This window comes from Lissotriton vulgaris, chromosome 12, assembly GCF_964263255.1.
Source record: "Lissotriton vulgaris chromosome 12, aLisVul1.2, whole genome shotgun sequence".
NCBI classification, from domain to species: domain Eukaryota; kingdom Metazoa; phylum Chordata; class Amphibia; order Caudata; family Salamandridae; genus Lissotriton; species Lissotriton vulgaris.
Genome location: NC_141700.1, coordinates 267,224,670 through 267,247,364, shown reverse-complemented (window position 1 = coordinate 267,247,364; position 22,695 = coordinate 267,224,670).

Genomic DNA, 22,695 nt, shown 5'->3' with positions numbered 1-22,695 from the left:
TCAGGAGCATTCCTTTTGTGGCTCCCCTGGCTCTGTGTACCATGGTTTTTAGGCCTTTCTTGTTTTGCAGGTGCTTGTTTGGGGGCCCCCTCGGCCCTCCTATTTCTTAAGAAGATTAATATGCTATATTTGAGAGGTTTTCCTACAGGAATCAACTTCAATTTGATATGTAATAGGGTTCAATCTTGCTAACACGTTGTAGGGTCCCTACCATTAACCCACCCATTGGTGGTCGGAGGATGGCATCATAATGAAAACATAATCCTCTACCTTGAACTCCCACTGCCTGGCCTTTTTTTTTTTTTTAAACAGATTTTATTTGTCGCATGATAGGAATACATCAAATAATCCTCTGGTATCCAGAGGCAGTCACCAGAACAAATTATCGCAGGCTTTGACATGCAGACAGTTACAAATGCAATAGACAGTCGAATTAATAACCAAAGAAATGCAATACTGTACAACCCCCCGCCCCCCCTACCCTCAACTCCCCCCTCCCTCCCGCCCGTGCTGCTGCTCACATCGTCGGTGTCGTGCTAGGCGCAAGGCAATGTCTGCCATACCATAGGCCATCCGGCCGTTAGAGTAGTTGTGCTGCATCCTCATCTGGAGGTGGGTCCAGGTCCAGGCCCCTATAGTTCACCCACCGCTTCCATATTTTGTAATGCTTGAGCGGGCACCCCCTTGCAACATACACAGGCTGTTCCAGGCCCACACAAAAGTCCATTCCATTCTGCCAGGCTATGAAGGAAGGGGCACGGGGCGCCTTCCAAGATCTCGCAATGTCCCTTTTGGCCAGGGTCAAACCCAACAATAGCAAGTGGCGCTTATAGCGATTGCCCCCCACCCCAGCCAGCACATGGAGTAGAGCCAATTTTGGGTCTTTCTGTAGCTCCCAGGCCAGAACCTCATTCAAACATCGAAACACTCTGTCCCAGAATCTCTGGAGAACCCTGCAGTCCCACACCGTGTGCAGTAGCGTCCCCACCTCTGTGTGGCACCTAATACAATCGGGGAAGCTATAAAACCCGCCCTCCACAAGCGCTGTCTAGTGTAGTAAGTGCGATGGAGGTACCTGAATTGTATCAGTCACAAGCGCGTGGAGATGGCCGCTCCCCTGGGTCCCTCTAACGCCTCCACCCAATCTTCCTCGTCTAGCTCCCCAACATCCTGCTCCCACTGGGTCCTAGGATGGGCAAGGCCCGAAGCGCTGTGTCGCACAAGGGTTTGGTATATGCGGGATATCTTTTTATCTGGCAGTTCTCCCATAAAGACCTTGGCCTCAATAGGGCTAAATTCTGGGACGTCTTCCACTCCCTGGAGATACGGGGCCAGAGCGTGGCGGAATTGGAGGTATCTGTAGAATTGTGTGTGTGGCATTTTGAACTCCTCCCGCAACATGGCAAAGGACTTGAGCGCTCCCCCCGACAAGACATCACCCAATGTAGAGATGCTTATCGCATCCCATCCCCGGAAGCCCACCAGGGCCGCTAGCTGAGGCAATCTACCATTTTGCCACAGGGGGGTCTCCAGCGTCAAAACATTCCACCAGCCAATCCTGCGCAGGGCCTGTCGCCAAATCCGAGAGACCACCTGTGTGACGAGCGGCAGAGACCTCCGAAGAGAGGCAGAGTACAGCAGCGTGTGTAGGGAGACAGAGCCCATGAGGACACGCTCCACCGCATAAGCAGAATCTCTCCTGTCGGCGTACCACCAGTCATTTAACACTAAAAGGTGGGAAGCCTGGTAATAGGACAGTAGGTCCGACGTAGCCAGGCCTCCGGTATAGGTGGAGCGAAAGCAGGTCCGCAGCGGAACCCGCACCGCACCCCCCTCCCACAGAAAGCTGGTCAGCGCCTCATTCAGGCACCAGAACCAAGTTTGCGGAACCAGTGCCGGGTGATTCTGTAATTGATATAACAAGCGTGGGAGCGCAACCATTTTAAAAGTAGCAGAACGGCCCTGAATTGAGAGCGGCATCCTGGCCCATGCCTTCAGATCTTCCCGTGTGCGGTCCCAGAAAGGGGTAATATTGTGCTCCATGGCCACGGATGCATCCTCTGAGAGGTACACCCCCAGATACTTCACTCCGGTTACAGCCACTTGAAGCCCACCGGCCCACTCACCAAGCAATTGCGGGCCTCCCAAAGTCCAGAGGGTGGACTTTCCGGGGTTCATAAAAAGCCCAGATGTTTCCCCAAAAATCTGGAGGACCCGCAAAATGCGGGGCCCCGATCGATCCAAGTCAGTGAGAAAAAACAGTACATCATCGGCGTAGAGGGCTATCCTATCCGCCACTCCAGTCGACCACTGAAAGCCCCTCAACTGGGCGTCAATTCGCACCCATGCAGCGAGGGGTTCCATTGCGAGTGCGAATAAGTACGGGGAGAGGGGGCACCCCTGTCGAGTACCCCGCTGTATACTGAAGGATCGGGAGATTCCGCCGCCTACCTGCACCGCTGCCGTGAGATCCGTATACAGGAGCCGTATATATGCCAAGAAGCGGGGACCCAAGTTCAGACGGCTCAAAAGGGCAAATAAGTACGTCCAGCTCAAAGAGTCGAATGCCCTATCCATGTCCGCCAACAGCAGCGCAGCCCGCTCTCCCAGACCCCGCCAAGCCGAGATCGCCACTTGAGCTTGCCTAATGTTATGCCGAGTGGCTCGCTGGGGCATGAAGCCGGCCTGGTCCGGGTGGACCAGGTCTGTGATATGGGGCTTGAGCCTGTTGGCGAGGGCCTTCGCTAGAATCTTGGCCTCGGTATTGAGCAGCGAGATAGGTCGGTAGGAGTCATGTCTCTCAGGGGGCCTCCCCGGCTTCAAAAAAACCACTACCTCCGCATGTCTCCAGTCAGGAGGCCGCGTACCCCTCTCGCGTGCCTCCTCGATAACAGGCCGAAAGTGTGGGGACAGCTGTGTCGCATAGTGGCGGAAGAATTCGCTCGGAAACCCGTTCGGACCCGTTGCCTTGCCCGTGTTCAATTCTCCCAGGGCCTCAGCCAGCTCGTCGTCCGTCAGTGGCCGGTCCAGCTTGTCACGCACCTCATCCGATACGGCCCTTGGTGGAAGGTCATCTATGAACCGCTGTACCATTTCGGCATCCAGGCACTCTCGGGCGCATATAGATTCTCATAGTAGGATGCAAAGCTACCCGCCATCTCACCAGGTTCCAAAATCGGACCCCCATCCGGGGCAGCTATCTGGGGTAAGGGCTGCGCGTGCATGATGCCCTGACACAGGCGATGAAGCATTTTACAGGACTTGTCGCCCCATTGGTATATGCGGCTTCGCCTGGCCAGCCAAGCCTGGCGGGCCTCGTCCAGCAGTATCGAGGTATATTGCTGTTGCGCTAACACTAGCTGACGTCTCTCTCGTTCGCCGTCTGCCCCCCGACTCCTACGTTCTAGATCATCCAATTCCGCCTCCCGCCACAACAAGTCTCTACGCTTTTCTTTCCGCGCCGCTGAGCACCACGATATATCAATGCCCCGCACAGTGGGCTTCATGGCCTCCCATAGAACTGCCGGGGAAGCCACCGATCCAACATTGGTGGAAAGAAAGTGCGCAAGTTCGCAGGCAATGTGGGCGCGATAGGAAGGCTGCGTTAACTGCCAAGGCGACAGGCGCCACCTAAACGGCTGCCTGGAGCGCCCCGTGTTGGGCAATACAGAGATCGGGGAGTGGTCTGACAGCGCCCGAGGCAAGATCTCAGCCGTCAGGAGCCTGTGGGCCATCTCCCGCGGAAGGAAGATATAGTCCAGGCGCAAGAACGAGTCCCGCGCGGAGGAAAAGTATGTGTATTCTCTGCACGCCCCTTGTTTGTATCTTCATGAATCAATCCAATCCAACCCCATGACCATGGCCTTCAGTCGGGACACCTGCCCCTCCCTCCCAGTCGCCTCGCCTGCAGCACTCCGCCACCTATCATTCGAGACATCCATGGCATCGTTCCAATCCCCCCCCACAATAGAGAGAACTGCAGGCATATCAACCCATAGAGACATCAGCTTCTCCACCAGGGCCCATTGCAGCGGGGGCGGCGCATAAACACTACCAATAATGACGACCTCGCCGCCAATCTCTCCCTGCACGAACACATACCTGCCCTGCGCATCTAGCCACGTACGTCTATGGGTAAATGGGACTCTATGATGTATCAAAATGGCCACTCCCCACGATCCCCTTGTAAACCCTGAGTGGAAGGCCTGCGTGAAGCCATTGCGCTGAAGACATAACGCTCTCGTGCCCAATAGGTGGGTTTCCTGAAGTAATAGTATGTCAGTTCCCCTTCTTTTAGCCCAGGTAAACACAGCCCCTCTCTTCACCTTGTCCAACATTCCTCGTACATTCCAGCTTAGTATACGTGTCCCACAGGGACCTAGTCGTGAACCCCGAGCATCAGAAGACATTTGTGTAAAAGCATATACCTCACACATGTCGCGCCACTGGTATCAAGCACAGCACTCATCACGGATCGAAAGCAGCACAGCAAGCACAGACCCTTCCCCTGAACCAGAACAACCCCAACTCCCAACAGTCCCCACCCCACCCCCCCCACCCCGCACCTCCCAAACATGGAAGCACCTGTCGTAGCCGGGGTGTGTTCCCGGTCCCAATGGGGAGCCTGGGAGCACCCCCTCCAATGGATCCCCTCAACACAGCCCATGGTAACTAGACTGTGGCCCCCTCCCAACCCTGAGCAAGCGTGGCTCCCAGCCAAGCTAAAATGCCCTGGCCAGCGCTAACAAACAAATAGTAAGGCAATTGTTCCGTTCACCCTACAGTCATGGTACTTCGTCCGTGGCCTCCTGTGTCTCATTGTCCACGTGTGTCTTGGACCGCGATTGTGAGCCGCGGTTCGATCTGGACCTGCCTCGGTGCTTACGCTGCTCTTTTGGACCCCTACCCGAGGGGCCCCCGGTAGAGGAGTCTGATTCTCCGCCTCTTGCCGTGTTGACCCGCACTCGGACAGTCTCGTCTGTCCACTGAAAAACAGCTTCCGGGGTGTCGAAGAAGAAGGTACGGGACTGGAAGATAACCCGCAACCGAGTACAGCAGTGCATTGGGTAGTTTCAGGCCCCGGAGATGGGCCTTTGCTGCAGCGAAGGATTGTCTCTGCTGCTGCACCAGCTTCGTATAATCTGGAAAGATGAGGATATGAGAGTTCTCAAACAGAAGTTGGCCCTTCAGTCTCGCCTGCTTCAAGATAGCGTCTCTGTCAGCATAGTTCAGCAGTTTTGCGATCATAGGGCGAGGGCGTTCTCCCACCTGAGGTTTCTGGGTCAAGGCCCGATGGGCCCTCTCCACCACGAAGCAGCGTGAGAGAGTGTCGGCCAGCATCCTTCCCTCCAGCCACTGTGTGAGAAAGCGTTTAGCATTGCCCTTTTCGCAATCCTCCGGGCATCCCAGGAAGCGAAGGTTACTGCGCCTGGCATGACCCTCCGCCTCCTCCGCTCTCGCCACCAGCCCCTTCTGCGTCCTCTCAAGGGCGACGACCCTCTTCTTCAGGGTAGTCATGTCATCTTCAACGGTCGAAATGCGCGTCTCCGCGCCCGTTATGCGTTCCACAGCGTTTCGCAGGTCCTGCCGAAGGAGCATAACATTGGAGCCCATTGCCCCAATTTTGGCATCTAGGTCGTCCCTGGACTGTGTGATCGCGGCCAAGAGTGCAGCATTGTCCGGCACCGGGGATTGCGCCCCCTTCGCACCAGCAGCTTCCGTAAATTTATCGATGGGGCCCTGTTTGCCCTGGCTGCCACTTCCCCCTCGCGTCATGGTGTGGTTACGAGGGGCCTTTCACCTGCCGTTCTCAGTGGAGGCCGCACAACCGGTGCCACCCGCCACCGGGTACCTCGCAACAAGATGGCGACCCTCTGGAATAGTTCACTCCCTGCGATGCGTGAAGAACAGCCTTATCTCCAAGCCAGCTCCCCAGGGACTCCAAGCAGAGGCATGCGGACCTGGAATCGCTCACGACCCACCGTGACTACCCGCAAGCTCAGGCACTGCTTTCCTCCTCGACAGGCCCGGTGGATCGTCGTTCAAGGATGTGGGCCAAGAGGAGCCCGGGGCCCGACTCGACCCCCGATAGGGCGAGGTGGCACGACAGTTCCCCCCCCCGCCCGTCGTCTCGCCGGGCACTACTCTGACCTGGCTCTGCAGCAATTCCACGCTGGTCCCAGTCAGTCTCTCGTCAGGGCCGCGTCGCTCTCTCCACACCAATGGCGGCCCGCCTCGCGGTGAAAGATGGCGGCCGCTCACCCCGGCTCTTCACGTCGCCGGGATCCGCCAAGTACACTCCGCCACTGTCGCCTGCAGCATCGGCCGGCGAGGAGCTCCTCTCCAGGGGCCAGGATCCGTCGGCCCGCAGCAGCGCCGACACTCCAGCAGCACTCGGCTCGGGCGCCCCTGAAGCTGTCAGTACGGGCCCTGCCGTCCGGCGGGACACTCCGAAAATCGAGGCCCCGGCTTCACAGGCCGCAGCAACCAGCTCAGCACGCGGTTCTTCTCCGGGGCACCTCACAGCCTCAGGGTGCAACGCAGGAGGTCCCGGCTGCGGATTCCAAGTGCCCCGGGGTTCGGGGTGAGAACGGTGCGGAGGGAGCCTCGTCAATCGGCCAGGGCTATGATATTTAAGTAAGGGTGATGATCGGCTGGTCGGAGCTCCGGCTCTACACAACCGCCATGTTCGCTGGCTAAGCCACGCCCCCCCACTGTCTGGCCTTTTTATCATATTGCTTTTTTGTTGGGTCTGGGCCTGTTCTCTTTTACTATGCTCGGTATCTGTCAGAGATGAGCTTGTAGCTATTTTATGTATTCATGTAAAGGTTTCAAATCATCCCCTTCCTTTTCCCATTGTTCTTTGGACGTATCCAGGAGAGATCTAGGTTGGTGTCCATATAGGAGTTCAAATGAGGACTATCCTGAACCTTTTCGGACTTTAATTCTTATAGCAAATAAGGCCAAGGGTAACATATCCTCACAGTGTTTTGAGGTTTAGTAGTTTCTTTAGAGTGTTATTCAATATGGCATTTATCGCTCCACCAAGCCGTCAGTTTGAGGGTGGTAGGTGGCAGTGCACATGTGTGACACCCTTGTCTCATCATTTTAGATATAAAGGGTGTCCCTTAGTTGGTAAATATTTATTTTGGGAAGTCTACTCTAGCAAAGATGTATATCATAGCCTAAGCCACGGTCAATGTTTTCGGATTTCATATGGCTATGGCTTCGGGAAAATGGGTGGCATAGTCAAAGAGGACTAGCACATATCAATATACACTTTTAGAAAGCAATATAGGTCCTATTATATCCATTCTTACACGGAAAAAAATGAACATCAATAATGGGCATGGGCCTTAGGGGAACTTTGGGGGGTTATATCCACTAAACATTTAGCAAATGAAACATTCCTTGCAGTTTTTCAGTACCTGTTAAGAAACCCTGAGCCAATAATTGTTTTCTAATATAGTTTTCTTTGTTTTTACTTTTCAAAATGACCTCCAAGGAGGTGACTATGGGCTAGAAATAGAACTTTATCCCTAAAAGGAGTGGAAAATAATAACTGAGCTGGGTCTTTAGGGCCTCCTTTCCTATACAGTAACCCATTACGCACAAAAAACTGGGGTCCTATTTTTGTTGGGTCTTCTTTGTCAGCAGCTACTCGCCAAGCTCCATTAAAGGATGGATCTTCCCTTTGTGTGGCCCTAAAATTGCAGTCGTTGCCCCAAATGAATTCCTTGGTTTAAGCAGTAAGTACCTGTGAAGGGCCTTGTCCTTTTTTCTCCCTTCTTTGTCTTTGTCTTTTCCTTTTTTTCACTGGGGACTATTCATGGTCATCGAAATGGGAGAAAGGAGTGGTAGCCCACCTGTCATCTCCTTTCTTCCAAGATTCCTGTACCGAAGAACTGAGATGAGGATAGTCATTCCCTATGATCATCAATTCTGGAAGTTTGGGTATAAGGCCTACTTTAAGGTGTACAACAGGTTAATTTCTATGTTGTAACTGCCCATCAGCTACGGGATATCTTGTACTATCCCCAAGTACACATTGAGTGTTTACTGTTTCTAGGGTGTGTATAACTGGGTGAGGTAAGGCTTGTGCTTGTATCATGCTCTGTAAACATCCTGTATCTACTGGAGCAGTTACTGGTGCTTCATCCACAGTCCCTTCACAATGGTAGGAAGGGGTTTGCTTCTCCCTATTCCTATTATACAAAACGTGTGTTATTCCAATTTCCTTAGGCTCTTCCTTTTGCAGACTAAATGTCCAAACCCTCCACAGTGAAATAGCTGTGGTCCTGGTGCAGGAGGCCTTGTTACCAGTCCCAGTAGATGGGTCACTTCTGCAGATTTTTAGGGTGTAGTGGTAGTAAGCGATCAAATATGTGTGGGAGCAGGCTTTCTACAATGAGGATCATCCCTTCCTCTATGAAGTTCTTGTGCTCTACTGTAAGCACTGGCAATCGCCACAGCATGTTCCACAGTCAGTTTGGTATGTTGTCTCACCCACTTCTGGATAGGAGATGTAAGGAAGCAAGATATTGTTATAAATATATTTTCTCCATTATGTCTTCCTTTGTTGTGGTCTGGAGTTTTGACCATTTATCTGTTAAGGCTTTCACTCTATAATATAATACCCTGGGGGTTTCATGGGCTTCCTCTTTTAGTTGTCGCAATCTTATTCTATATGTTTCACTGTCCACCCCAAAACGTTGAAGGATATTTTGTTTGATCACTGCATAGGGAGTTGTACCCTGGGGATTTGCAGCCTGATATACTGATCGAAGTTCCTTTGTTAGTAGAGGACCGATATTTTGTCCCCACCTATCCATTGGCCAGACCGCAGCCTTTTGAAAATTGTTGAAAAAAAAAAATCTGGATCCTCTCCAGTTGCATATTTTTGCAGGTTTACGGAAGGTAATGTAGTATGCCCTTGTTGTTGTCCTAATATATCGGGCAGTCTCCCTAAGGCACCCTCACGAGCAGTGGACTGGAATGTCAATGCCTTCTGGGTGGCTTCCTGATCTTCTGCAGCTGCATTAAGAAATGGTTGTATTGCTTGTTCCAGCTTCTCCTGACTCAGCCATTTTATTCATCACCGTCTCCATACTTCCAAATCCCACTTCTGACACCACTTGTGGGGTGTTTTAGAAGGCCGGGTCGGAGGTAAATGCGTGGAAGCATTTTTTTATTTCTCAACAATGTCTTTTATTGAAGTTATAGGACATTGAAATAATTATAAACTCAAAAGAAACTTCCTCCAGAAGTATTCAGCATCTTCTTTTCTTCTCTTTAGGGCAATCGGTAAAGTTGGATGTCCCCCAGAGTCTTAGAAGAAAAGAGAAAGGGCAAGCGAGAGGTAAGTATTAGTCTGAATTTTAGGGGTTTTAGTCCAGTTCCCGACACCTCTTGTGTGCATAATAGGTGAGGAAATGTATTACCCAGAATGGAAAATACACAGGTTTATATGATATTTCCCCGTTTAGTGTTTATTATTTTAGCCTTGCATGAGAAAAGAGGAAAAGAAACAACAAAAGATGTGCCCAAAAACAATACGGTAGAGATAATGAAGAAAAGTGATATTGAAGTTTTAGTGAAAGTGGAAAACCAAATTTGAGGAGGAAATCTCTTCCCTGATTTCCTATTTCAGAGCAGGTAGTTTGGCAAGGCTTTATGGTACTGGTAGTTTTTGGTTTAGGCGTGCAAGTGCGCCTTGCGGCCTGGGCGACATTTCCTTCTCCTGTTTGGAATAGGCGTGATATGTCCTTCACCACTCATCACGTGTGCCCCTCTATAGCCCCACCTCCCTCCTCCCACTAGATTCAGGTCCCTGCCACTAGATTCAGGTCCCTGCCACTCACCTGCTCAGCCGTAACTCACCAGAGTTACGACAGTCATTGAGCGTCCTCCGGGGCCAACAACCACCATTCTTTGAGACCTGACTCTGCGTCTTCGTCCTCCCAACTGCGTCTGCTGCAGCTGCTTGGCTCGGTGGGTCCGTCGATCGTCTCCAGCTGCACACTTGCCCCCTTCCACGCTCCTAGGAATGTTCATGTTGGTCCCATCATGGCTTCTTTGTTCTTCCTGTTCTCGCTCGTCTCCTCCGCGTCGACTCTCTCCGCCACACCCATTTCTGGACTTCGTTCTTTTTCATCCCGGCGTCTTCTGATTGGGCTTCTTGGTTCACCTGTTTGAAAGAGACAGGCTTTATTGAATACTGTGTCAGTGAGGGTAACACTATTTTCTTTTCCTTCCAGGTTTGGCGTCGAGGGATCTCGACGACAGGGCGTCTTGGACAGAAACAGGTAAGAAAATAAATCCTCACAGTGTTCCCAAGAGCAAGCTAATAATAATGTGCCATAATGAAAGTTACCTAAGCATATCATATGTAAATGCTGCACATCTCAGGTTGATATATTTAAAAATAAATTCAGAGATGTCATCTCAAATATACACACAGTATTTCATGGAAATAAATATCATACAAAACTTTAATTGAAAATAAAATTTTCAAAGATACTCTAAAACAATAATATAATTCACTTCATTTTACTGCGAAAGCAAACCTCAGTCTCATTTCAAAGATTTTATTTGTTCACATGCCAGTAGTTTTCATTCATTTGCTAAGATCTTCACATACATCCGTGAGATGGTATGGTACATCTGAAGGATGTATTTTGGAATGAGGCACTCTCCTAGAATGCTGCTCATTAATTTTTTTAAAGATTTGGATAGGGCAGTCTGAGACTTATTAAAAAAAAAATATTGTTTCTCCGAACGTACTGTTTGTTGTGGTGCAGGCATAGGTGCCTAGAAACTGGAATTATTTAAGTCGGATGTAATTCCACACCTTGTCAATATTATCTAAATAATTCATTTGTGATATCATTTTACTAGGCACATCCTACTACATCTTTCTGCATAATGATAAATTAGTTTCAAACGTGTGCTGCACTTTGAGAGCATTAGAAGGTCTACTCCATAACTTAAATTATTATGTACTTTGCACTCATTATTGTCAATATGGCTTCCTGTGGCCAATGGGGCAAGCCAGAGTTGCTGGGCCCACTTGTGGTGGTAGAGGCCTTTCACTCGTAATGTTCTGGGATCCAACCTACTAGGGATCCTCTTCAACTGGGCCAAGCACCCCTTCTGCTCCTGACTCTCAGTTAGGTAGCGTTGGGCGAGCAGTCAAGCCTCCTCCAAGGGAAAGTGCCTATACAGATCAGTGAACATGACTTATAACTTAACATGCAAGCAAGCAAACAATAAATCAGTGTCCAGTCAAATGCTTGATTTATTATAAAAATAAGTATCTTTATTCTAATTCTACACATGCAAAGAATAATAACTTTCAAAAGCAGTAGCACATCCCCCTTGTGGTCGGAGTTCTAATAGTTATCAGGCCACTCCCTGGTTTTATTGTTATTCTACTGATTACTACATTCAGGGAATGTAAACTATTAGGCCATGTTGGGCCCCATGCATCAAACCAAACACCGGTCACAAACCGGGCAGATTCTCAGAATTCGCCCCTTTGCCACCGATATTTTTGCATTTGGGATGCATCACCCAAATGCAAAAATCGAAATTTAAGGAATCTCTAAATTGCGATTCCTTGAATCGCGATTGCATTTAAGGAATCCAAAATTGAGATTCCTTAAATGCAATGCATGAAAGTTAAAAAATTAGTGATTTCTCTAATAGGAGTAGCAAATTACCATAAAGTTGAACTTCATGGTAACTTGCAAAAACTTTGAAAAATGCACTTTGGTGCATTTTTCAAAGTTTCATGTTGCGCAAACACATGCCCTTAGGGCATGTGTGTGTGTAACATATGTGCAGAGATCAATTCCAGGGGTGCAACAGGGTGTCATTTTGACACCCTTGAAATTGCCTGAGCAATTTGCGAGTACCTACTGGTACTTGCAAATTGCTCATGCAATCTCCAATTCATTTCTATGGGCCTGTAGGCCCATAGGAATGAATGGGACAGCATTCCTTAATTGGGACTAGCAATTTGGGAGTAGCAATTAAGGAATACATGCATAGGCTTTTGCGATTCCTTAATTGCGATTACTTAGTAATAGCAATTAAGGAATCGCAAAAGCCTACATTGATGCATGTGCCAGGTGGTACACAGTCAAAATATCGAGTTAGAAATATCGATGTACCAAAATATTGTGTCATTAATATCGAAGGTGCAGAATATCGAAGACAAGAATATCCTTGGACAGAATATCGACCCTAAGGTAAGTAATATCGAAATACTTAATATCGATGTAAGTAATATCGAAGTTAGTAATATCGATAGCATATATATCGATGTTACTAATTTCGATGACACTAATATCGATATTTGTATTATTTCTGTTGTTTTTTATTATGTATGTGTTATATGTTTTACTTAAGTAATTAAAATAAGTACTATTATATGTGTATTACATATATATATTGATAAATGTATTTATAAGTTAATTATGTGTTTTAGTACCGGAGCGGGTTGTGGGTTTATAGGGGAATAGGGTGGGAAGTAATTTAATTATGTTAAATTGATTAATAATTAGTAGTTAATATTAATTAATTATAAATAATTGGTAATTAAATTTAATTAATTGGTTAATCATTTTAATTAATTGATTAATTGATAAATATGTTTTATAGCGGGTTGTGGGTTTATACGGGAATAGGGTGGGAAGTAATTTAACTATGTTAAATTGATTAATAACTAGTAGTTAATATTAATTATAAATAATTGGTAATTAAATTTAATTAATTAGTTAATCATTTCAATTAATTGATTAATTGATAAATATGTTTTATAGCGGGTTGTAGGTTTATAGGGGAATAGGGTGGGAAGTTATTTAATTATGTATAATTAATTATTCATTAGTAGGAATTATAAATGTAATTTAAATAATTGGTAATTATTTTTAATTAATTGGTAATTAATTTTAATTGATTGGTAAATCATTTTAATTAATTCATAAATAGATAAATGTGTTCTGTTGTGGGTAGTGGGTTTATAGGGGAATATGGTGGAAGTAATGTAAATGTAATTAAGTAATAATTTTTTTTAAATGATTGTTTTGTAAATAATATAATTGTTAAATAATTAGTAATTGGTAATTAAATATTATAAAATGGTATTTTTAATATTTATTTTTGCTTAAATATATTTAGGTAATCATGTTTTTTATAATTATGTATATGTATTGTATATGGTTTACATTTTTTAAATACTTTATATCATTATTTAAATAAAAAGATTTTATTTATAAGTATGTTATTTTAACCCCTACGCTATCCAACATTTTCCCTACTGTTGCATCTCTGGAGTTGGAATAGTAATTGTTACCCCTACGCTATCCAACACTTTCCCTACTGTTGTACTCTCTGGAGTGGGAATAGTAATTTTAACCCCTACGCTATCCAACGCTTTCCCTACTGTTGCACTCTCTGGTGTGGGAATAGTAATTTTTACTCCTACGCTATCCAACGCTTTCTCTACTGATGCACTCTCTGGAGTGGGAATAGTAATTTTTACCCCTACGCTATCCAACGCTTTCCCTACTATTGCACTCTCTGGAGTGGGAATAGTAATTTTTACCCCTACGCTATCCAATGCTTTCCCTACTTTTGCACTCTCTGGAGTGGGAATAGTAATTTTTACCCCTACGCTATCCAACGCTTTCCCTACTGTTGCACTCTCTGGAGTGGGATTAGTAATTTATATTCCTACGCTATCCAACGCTTTCCCTACTGTTGCATTATCTGGAGTGGGAATAGTAATTTTTACCTCTACGCTATCCAAAGCTTTCCCTACTGTTGCACTCTTTGGAGTGGGAATAGTAATTTTTACCCCTACGCTATCCAACATTTTATATAATTAATTGTAAAAATATTAAAAGTATATTTAATTTTTTATGTTTTGTACATTTTATTTATGTTATTGCTTTATGTTTGTAAATGTATTAGTAAATTAGAATATATTTTAATAATTTATAAGTTAGTAAAATAATTATTACAACATATTGTTCAGAACATATATATTATATATTTACAGTATATATTTAATATATTATTATTATATATGTATTATTTATTAAGTTTAAACATTATTAGATACTTTTAACTGTATATTATATTTATTAGTGTTATTTAATTTATTTTACAATTATATTTTAAAATTTAAAAAAACGATATTTTTAACATCGATATTTTTAACATCTATAATATTTTTTCGATATTTTTGTACTTACCATGTTGTAGATAGGATGTCGATATTCTTGCCCTCGATATTTTAGACTCGATATTTCTGTAGGTCGATATTTTGGAGGTCGAAATTTTGTCAGTGATTCGTGCCAGGTTGTGTCTTGTGCATTATAGAACGTAGGACCCCTCTGGTCCCTAACGGACTCCGTAGTCAAGTGACGTAAGTGATTTGGTGTACTTAATACATTTCATAATGCAGTATGTGTCAGTTAACAGTTGCACCCTAGACAATAAAGACGTGTAATACAGAGCTCCATGTGTGGCATGATTCATTTATATGCTACCGGGCTAGGGAGGATGCTACAATTCACGAGAGAAAGATATACATAAACCCCACAACCTTCAGAGTCAAGAGTGCTCTCCCTGAGAGTTTGTTGAGGTCCAGCAAACTGCACATGGATGCCCCTCAGTCGAAGCGAGAATCAAAGGTTGGCGTATGTGGAGTCAAAGTGCAACTCCAGCCAGTGTGAGATCTCTGAAGAAAAGATAGGCCCTGTGGAAAATTGTATTATTTGTCGGAGAGTAAATTGCAAATACAACCGAGATTAGAGGTATGATGCCACAACTTAACACAGAGCCATCATTCATACAGTATGATAATGTTAAAGGCAGTGATAAAGGTGCAGAACGTGCCACAAGCAATGACAGCAAATTTCAGGAGACATTCTAAAGGCAGTGAAAGCCAGGTATGATGGAAAAGGGAGAGAATGGTGACAAATATTTGACAGAAACAAAGCCATTACTCACTGCCAAGGATATAATCCTGGCTGCAGCTGCAGACAATCGCACAAAGTATGATGCCACTGTGATCCTGAAACGACCGTCTTCATTCAAGACCATCAAGAAGTTGAATATTGGTGTTAGATGGATTACCTAGATCAAAGGTTTTGGATGATTTCAATGATGCACTGGAAGTAACCAATGACAAGAAGATCATCAAATATCTTAAAACATAGCAGGAGAAGGAGTGAAAGAAGTGATAATAAAAATACCAAAAAGTGAAGAAACTTTATACCGTCAAATTGAAGAAGCGTTGAACACCAAATTCAATCCGGTGCAGAACATTGACTATGAAAGGTATATTGTCAATCAAAAGAATCAGAAAGTAGAAGAAACAAGGGATGAGTTAGTTGAAAGACTTGAATTGCTCATCAAATATTGTAAATTTATTGACATCAATGATGAAGAAGATAAATGTCTCAGAGTCATAGATGTTTGACTTTCTGATTCCTTCAAACGCTGAATGCTGGAGTATCTGGAGAATGTGCTCATGGCGGCCAGACCAGAAGAATGTGCCGACAAACAAGCTGCTGACATGTAGGCCAGAGGGGCCCAGGGTAAATCAGGGTTAAATGTGAAGTGTAAGAATAGTCACAATGTAGAAGAACACAAAGAAAAAGAAGCTGTGTTGTCGATGTGGATTTTCCTTTCTGCACAAAGTTAAAAGTCCCGCCATTGGACAGATATGTCAAGGCTGCAGGAAAGAGAATCATTTTGTAACAGTTTACAAAGCAAGGAAAAAAGTGGGTGCGCCACCTTGAGAAGACAAAATGGCTGCCAATGTGTTATGTTGTGAAGAGAAAATGGCTACCTGAAAGTTCTAGAAGTCGAGCATCAGTGAAAAAGATGGGTGAGAGATGCCGATGCTGACTACTGAAAGATTTGCACATACAGGTTTGGCTTCTTGCAAGGAAGAATACAAGTTTAGAAAGTATCGACAAGTGAATTCACAAAATTCATTGGGACGTTGTCCTAAAATAAAATTGAAGGCTAATGGTTGCTTTATACCATTTATCATAGACAGTGGTGCGGCGATAAATATGCCAGCCAAAAAGTACCAGGAACTGTCTCCAGTGCCCCGTCTCACACCGTTGAAAACCAAGGTCTACATGCAGGCAGCCTCAATACCATTAAAAAGTCAAGATTCATTCATGGCGACCATGAAACACAAAAATACAAAGGCACAAGCCCCAATTTATGTCCTTCAGGGCACTTTGTCAAGTGCATTTATTTGAAGAGTTTTCTACAGTGCGAACATGACCCTTGGGTATCAGAGCGCTTAACATTACATGAGGTAGATTAGAAACAAGTCTTGTATAATAAAACGATTCACAGTAATACGATGTAGTTAGGTGTACTTCCACAAGGGTTAACAAGGAATAAATACAATAAAATACAATACAAGGTTAACAACCAAATATACAATGTGAGGTAGATTTAGGAAATAACTATATATGGTGTACAAGGGCTTCCCGTATGTGATAGTTCTTAAGTGTCTTTTACTGTGCATTCTATATTCTCCAGTCCTGGGTCAGTGATTTGTATTGTACCTACCCCTGATATCCTCATAAAGCTAGTGACTTTCACTTCACTTCTCTTGTTGTTATATCTTGGTCACCTCTATGTCAGGGTGCTATTGATGAACTGGAAGGAACTTAATCATAAGGAAGATCTTAGTTTCCCCCTTAAATGTTGCTGTGTTTGGAATTTTTTTAATGTTCAGGGGAAGTGAGTTCCAGATTCTAGGGGCCGCTCCTGAGAAAGCTCTATCATAGGTTTTTTTCTTCCTGAAAATGGGTGGCCTCAGTACCATTTCCTTGCCACTCCTGGCTGGCCTATTTCCTCCAGATATTTAAATTTTCTGGGCAAGGTATCTAGGTGTATTTTAGAGGAGCGCTTTGTGGGCAATACATGCCATTTTTAGCTGAATTCTGGCTTTCAGGTGTGGGGAGATATGGTCGAATTTCCTCGATCCGGTGATAAGTCTTGCCACTGCATTTAGGCATGCTTTTGATGGTGCCGTGGAGATTTTTGGTAAACCTGCTAAAGTTGTACATCCATATTCAATCCTCGAAATAACCAGTGATTGCACTGCTAGTTTGAGATCCGCCTCCGATAAGATGGTTTCATTTTTCTTATGTAGTTTAAATGAAAACGGGCGCTTTTTGCCATTGATTTGATGTGGGTTTTCATGTCTAGGTTCTCATCCAGTGTGATTCCTAGTGATTTCGCTGAGTCAACTAGGGTAGAGGTGCAATTTAACCTTGTGATCATTTTGGACATTTGTCATTTTTAAGGCCTCATTCATTAACTTGATGTCTTCCAGAGACGCAATCTTGATGTATATCTGCGTGTCATCTGCGTACATGTGGTAAGATATCTTGGAATTTCAGAGAATTTCTGTAAGAGGTTTGACATACAGTGATGGAGATAATGTAGATCCTTGTGGGACTCCAATTGAGTTAGGGCATGAAGGTGAAAGTGATTGGTTGACCAGGAATCTTTGCATTTTATTCTGAAGGGAGGATTCAAACCATTTCAGCACATTACCAGACATTCCCATCCTGTCATGGAGCCCGTTCGGTAATTTTTCATGATTTACCGTATCAAATGCAGATGACAGGTCAAGGAGGATCAGCGGACAAGTTTTCGATTGTGATCTAGGGCCTGAAGAGCATCATCGACAATGTGCAAGGCCGCCGTTTCCGTGTTGTGTCCTGTCCTGAATCCCGATTGGCAGTCATCCAATAGTGAGAAATTGTTGATGTGTTGGCTCAGTTGATTTTGCACACATTTCTCTATTAGTTTGGCAAGTAGAGGGATGTTAGTCACTGGGCGATAGTTATTAGGATCTGCCGGGTCCACTGTAGGTTTTTTGATGATTGGGACTACTTGGCCTGTTTTTAGGCCTTTTGGAAGGATCCCCTGAGATAGAGAGACGTTTATAATTTCTGTCCATATAGGAATCACGATATGGCTGATTTCTTTCAGGCATTTTGATGGTAGTGGGTCGTTATAGTGATTGGCAATGGTATTCTGGTCCAATATTTTGAAGGTGTCCCATTGTGCTTTGTTTTTTGTCATATTATCGACACTTCTCGAGGTGGTATTATTCATTGATGGTGTTTGGAAGTCAAGGTTGTCTGCTGCACTCCTGAGTTCTCTTTCAAGCGTGTTAGCCTTGTCAGTGAAAAAGGTTGAGAATTCTTCGCAACTTGGTTGCATTTTTGTGACTTCTTGGGCAGATTTGGCCAGCTTATTTGATTGTTATTTTAAGATCTGAAATAGTTTCAGTAGTCTGTTTTTGGTGTTGTCCAGTTCTGATCTAATACATTCCTTTTTGGAGTTGAGGATCTTTTTGTTGTATTCATTTCTGATTTTTCTGAGGGATTTCAGTTGGGGGATGATGGGTGTTGTCTCCATTTTCTTTCCGCAAGTCTCAGTTTCCGCCTGTCTTCATTCAGTGTCCCATTGAACCATGGGGTTTTAACCTTTTCTGTAACTATTTTCAGTTTTAGTGGCATGGTGGCATTGACTATTTTCGTTACTGAAGTAGTGTAGTGGTCCCGTAGATCATTCACGTTCTGCAAGTTGTTAGGTGGATTTAGGTCTTTCTCACAGCTTTCAATTAGTAGTTCCATATTCGAGTCTCTAGTGTCCCGCATCCATCTTTTGATTTTAATAGGTTGTGTGGTCTTGTTCTTCTTCCATGTGGGTATCAGGAAGGTTATGGCATGGCGATCTGACCAATCGCACGGCTCTATTGAGAGGACTGAAGTATTATCGTTTTTTAAATTTTCAGTCCAACGTAGCGCCTTTCGAGTGTGTTGGCTGTGTGCATGCTTGGGAGAGGTTTAGTTCCGCTAAAAAGTCTTTAAGAGCGTTGACCTGTTTGTAGTTGCTGTCATTCCAGTGTAGATTACAATCCCCTAAAAATATGTTATTTGTGTCAGTGTTAGAGTTAGCCATGATGATCTCCATTAGCTGGTCTATGAAGGTCACATTAGTTCCTGGTGGATGATAAAGTGCATGCAAGTTGCTTCTTTGATTGTTAGCCAATCTTATATTGAGACCTAGGTATTCGCAGGATTCTAGTGGGTCGGATTGTATTTGGCCAACTTCTAAATCCGAACAGTGAATGCAGGCTATACCACCCCCCATCTTTTTTAGCCTATCAAGTCTCACAATATTATGTTGAGGGGACTTGTTGTAGGTTGTTAAGGTTGGGTTTCCTCTCATTCCGTCTGGATGTTCTGTTAGCATTGATCGGAACTGTTTTAATTTCCTTCCCTCTACTGCGGTCAATAGGCTCATGTTCCCGGAGTAAGGATAGGGTTTCTTCTTCCGTTAAGTATTTCTGATTCCTATTGGGTCGATTGTGCCTATTTGATAATGGCATCGCTGTCTCATTGCTCTTTCTTTGAGATTTATATATTAGTTCTTGGATGTGCTTGACTTTGATGTGAGTATTTTCTGTAATATCAAGTAGCTTTTCTATCGTTTGAAGGGTGCTTAGTATGTCATGCGACATGTTGCCCATTTGTGTTTGGAGCTCTATGATGTCTCTCAGGGTCTGGGGTGACGTATTAGGATTGCTCATCCGCTTATTTCGGGATTCACGTTTTTTGTTCCCATGTTTTAGCTCTGAACTCTTCATCGGGATCTTTTTCTTTTTGTTATTGGTTTGGTTGTCTGCTCCACCTTTATTTGAAGTGCGGGATGAGCTATCTATGCTTTGTGTTCTTAATATCATGCTATTAGGTAATACAGTTCGAATGGTTCTAGATGACCTTTATGTTGAGGTAGTTAGGGGTATGGAAGTGGTGATCTTTTCCATAACAGTTATTCCTAGGTTTTCATTGGGTGGCCTACTCATTGGAAATGCTCGTCATTGGGGGGAGGCGTTGATTCTTTCTTCTGAAGAAGTTCTGTAACGTTATTCGCATGACATGTGGACATTTCTGTTCTTTCTGTATCATTCCCAAACGCCGGGCCTCCTGTTTTGATTGTGTCTCCTAGTTGCGTAGATTGTTCTGGTTCCTGAAGGTCTTTAGTTAGTATGTTGATTGTGGTGGTAATGTCAAAGGAGTCTAGAGTGTCTTCTTGTGGACTCCGGTGTTGTTGAGAACTTGAGTTCTCTACACATCTTTTTAGGGTTGAGAACATGTTGTCGAACTTTTCCAATTTGTTGTTAGCAGCTTGTATCATCACTATCCCATACTTGTCCGATACCATGGGTTTCACCCATAATGATGGTACATAAAAAGGACAGTGGAGTGTCTGTTGGAATTTGTGTTGACATGTGTCAAGTAAACAATGCAATTGAATGAAAAAACAACATCCAGGTTCGCACATTGCCGATATGAATATTCAGTTAATTGGTGCCAGAGTGTTTTCGTGCCTTGATTTGAACAAAGTGTATCATCAGCTCAGATTGGAAGAAAATTGCAGGTACATTACTATCTTTTCAACTCATGTTGGTTTGTTCAGATAAAAATGTCTTCTCTCAATAACCCTCTTACCCTTCTCTGGAGAACCTGCCCTCTTCCGAACCACCAATCCAGACCATAGGTTTAAGCCTCAGTTATCAGATGATGACACTCTCTCACTCCTTCGATCGTACAATGGCTCTTGATGTGTCTCCTCTCACTCACCAATCAACATCTCAACTATCTCCTCTGAACCTTTTAGAAACCCAAGTGTTAACCTAAGATCTATGAACAAGGATAACCTGCTGCAGGTCACCACTTCTCCCCTAGAAGTGGTAACAACCAACTCACACATCAAATCGATGCTTCTCAACTGCAGATCAGCAGTGAAACACACAGCAGCTATCTCTGAACTCATCATCACACAAGAATTGGACCTCCTGATTCTAACTGAAACCTGGCTTAATGACAACTCCTGCCCAATTTTTGATATCTTAATCCCTCCTGAACATGACATTATCAGCCTCGATAGACCTGTTAAAACTAGAGGGGTGGGTCATTGCTTGCTCGCTCCAGCCTCACATTGAAACAGGCTCAAACTACTATGATGTCCTCCTGTGAGCACTTAGGCATCGAAATCTGGAACAATGGCAAGATTGTCTATGTGCTCCATACGATATATCATCCCCCAGGTGATAATCTGCTCTTCATCGAGCAAATTATGGGGTCCATTACCTCATGTTTGGACCAACACCACAGCCATATCTTCCTCTGAGATTTTAACCTTCAATGGAATGACACAAATGATCCCATAGTGTGCTCCTTTAAGGCTTTCCTCTCTGACCTCAACTTCACCCAGGCCTGAAATGGACCAACCCACAACACAGGCTCCACCCTCGACCTTATCATAGCTGAAGACAACACCATAAAACTTGATGACATTATACCCTGTGACTGGTCAGATCATCACCAAATATTCTTTCCCATCCTGTAAAAGGTCCTGGTCGGACCAGGTCAACCGCTTAAAACCAAACAGCTGGTTCGTAATCTGAGAGCCATCAACATCAATGATCTAACATCCATTAGCAAAAATCTTCTTCCACTACCCCCTAACATGACCAACCTGGATGACCTCACGGATCATTATATCAACTCTATTACAAGTATTTTTGACACAATTGCTCCGAAGCAACTCAGAAGGATTCTGATCAAAACATCCAAACCCTGCTTTAATTGCTCCCTAAATGAGGAATATCGCAAACCTAGGCTTTCAGAGAGACCAATGAGAAATTCTTCCTCTATTACAAGCCTCAAACAGGATGAGAAGCATATATAACAAACATATCCATAGTGCTAAAACCGATCACTTGAGGGTTCAGCTTGACAGCGCTAAAAGAAGACCCAGGAAACTATTTGAAATCATCAAACAACAACTAACCACTCTAACAATCCTATTTCAGCACCCATGACCTCCAGCCCCAGTGGGGATTACTTCTTAGCGGACTCCTCTGAAAAGGCAAGAAAAATTGAACTTGAATTGCAACGCTCTGCACCAAATCTGCTGCCTTTGAACTCCCTCGCACCAACAGCGGAGCCTATGGTAGCGAGAGCACCTACATCCTACCCCACAGCTTGCACTCCTAAAAACATTGCATCTTGGAATTCGTTTCTACTTCCAAATGATGCGGCTCTGCTCCAATCTATGGCGTCTTTAAAACCTTCCAATCACTTTAGCGATCCTCTACCCGCTAAGTTTTTCAAAGAACTGCCCTATGACTTTGTTGCTTTTCATGTACTTCATATGTTCCTTTTTGATGTTGTACTCATGCTTTTATCTCATTCCACTTACGGTCCTTTGTACAGTGGTCGGATACCCGTTCAGGCCATGTTCATGCTTTATAAAACGTTTCAAATAAATAAAATAATGAAAGCTGGAGTTTCAAAGTGTGCTCAGCTGCAGAACCTTTTCCAAGATGCCCTTCATCACGTTATACCGTCATGCATGCTTTCAATTATGGTGATGTTATACTAGTATTTGGAGCAACACAAAAAGAACCTGATAGAGCTATTACCCAAGTATGCTGCCTACTTGCTGATGCAGGTCTTACTTTGAATGCTGAAAAGTGTGAGTTTCACAAAACAAAATAAAAATTGTTTGGGCACATTTTCTCTGATGGGGATGACTCCAGATCAAGCTAAAGTTCAGGATTTG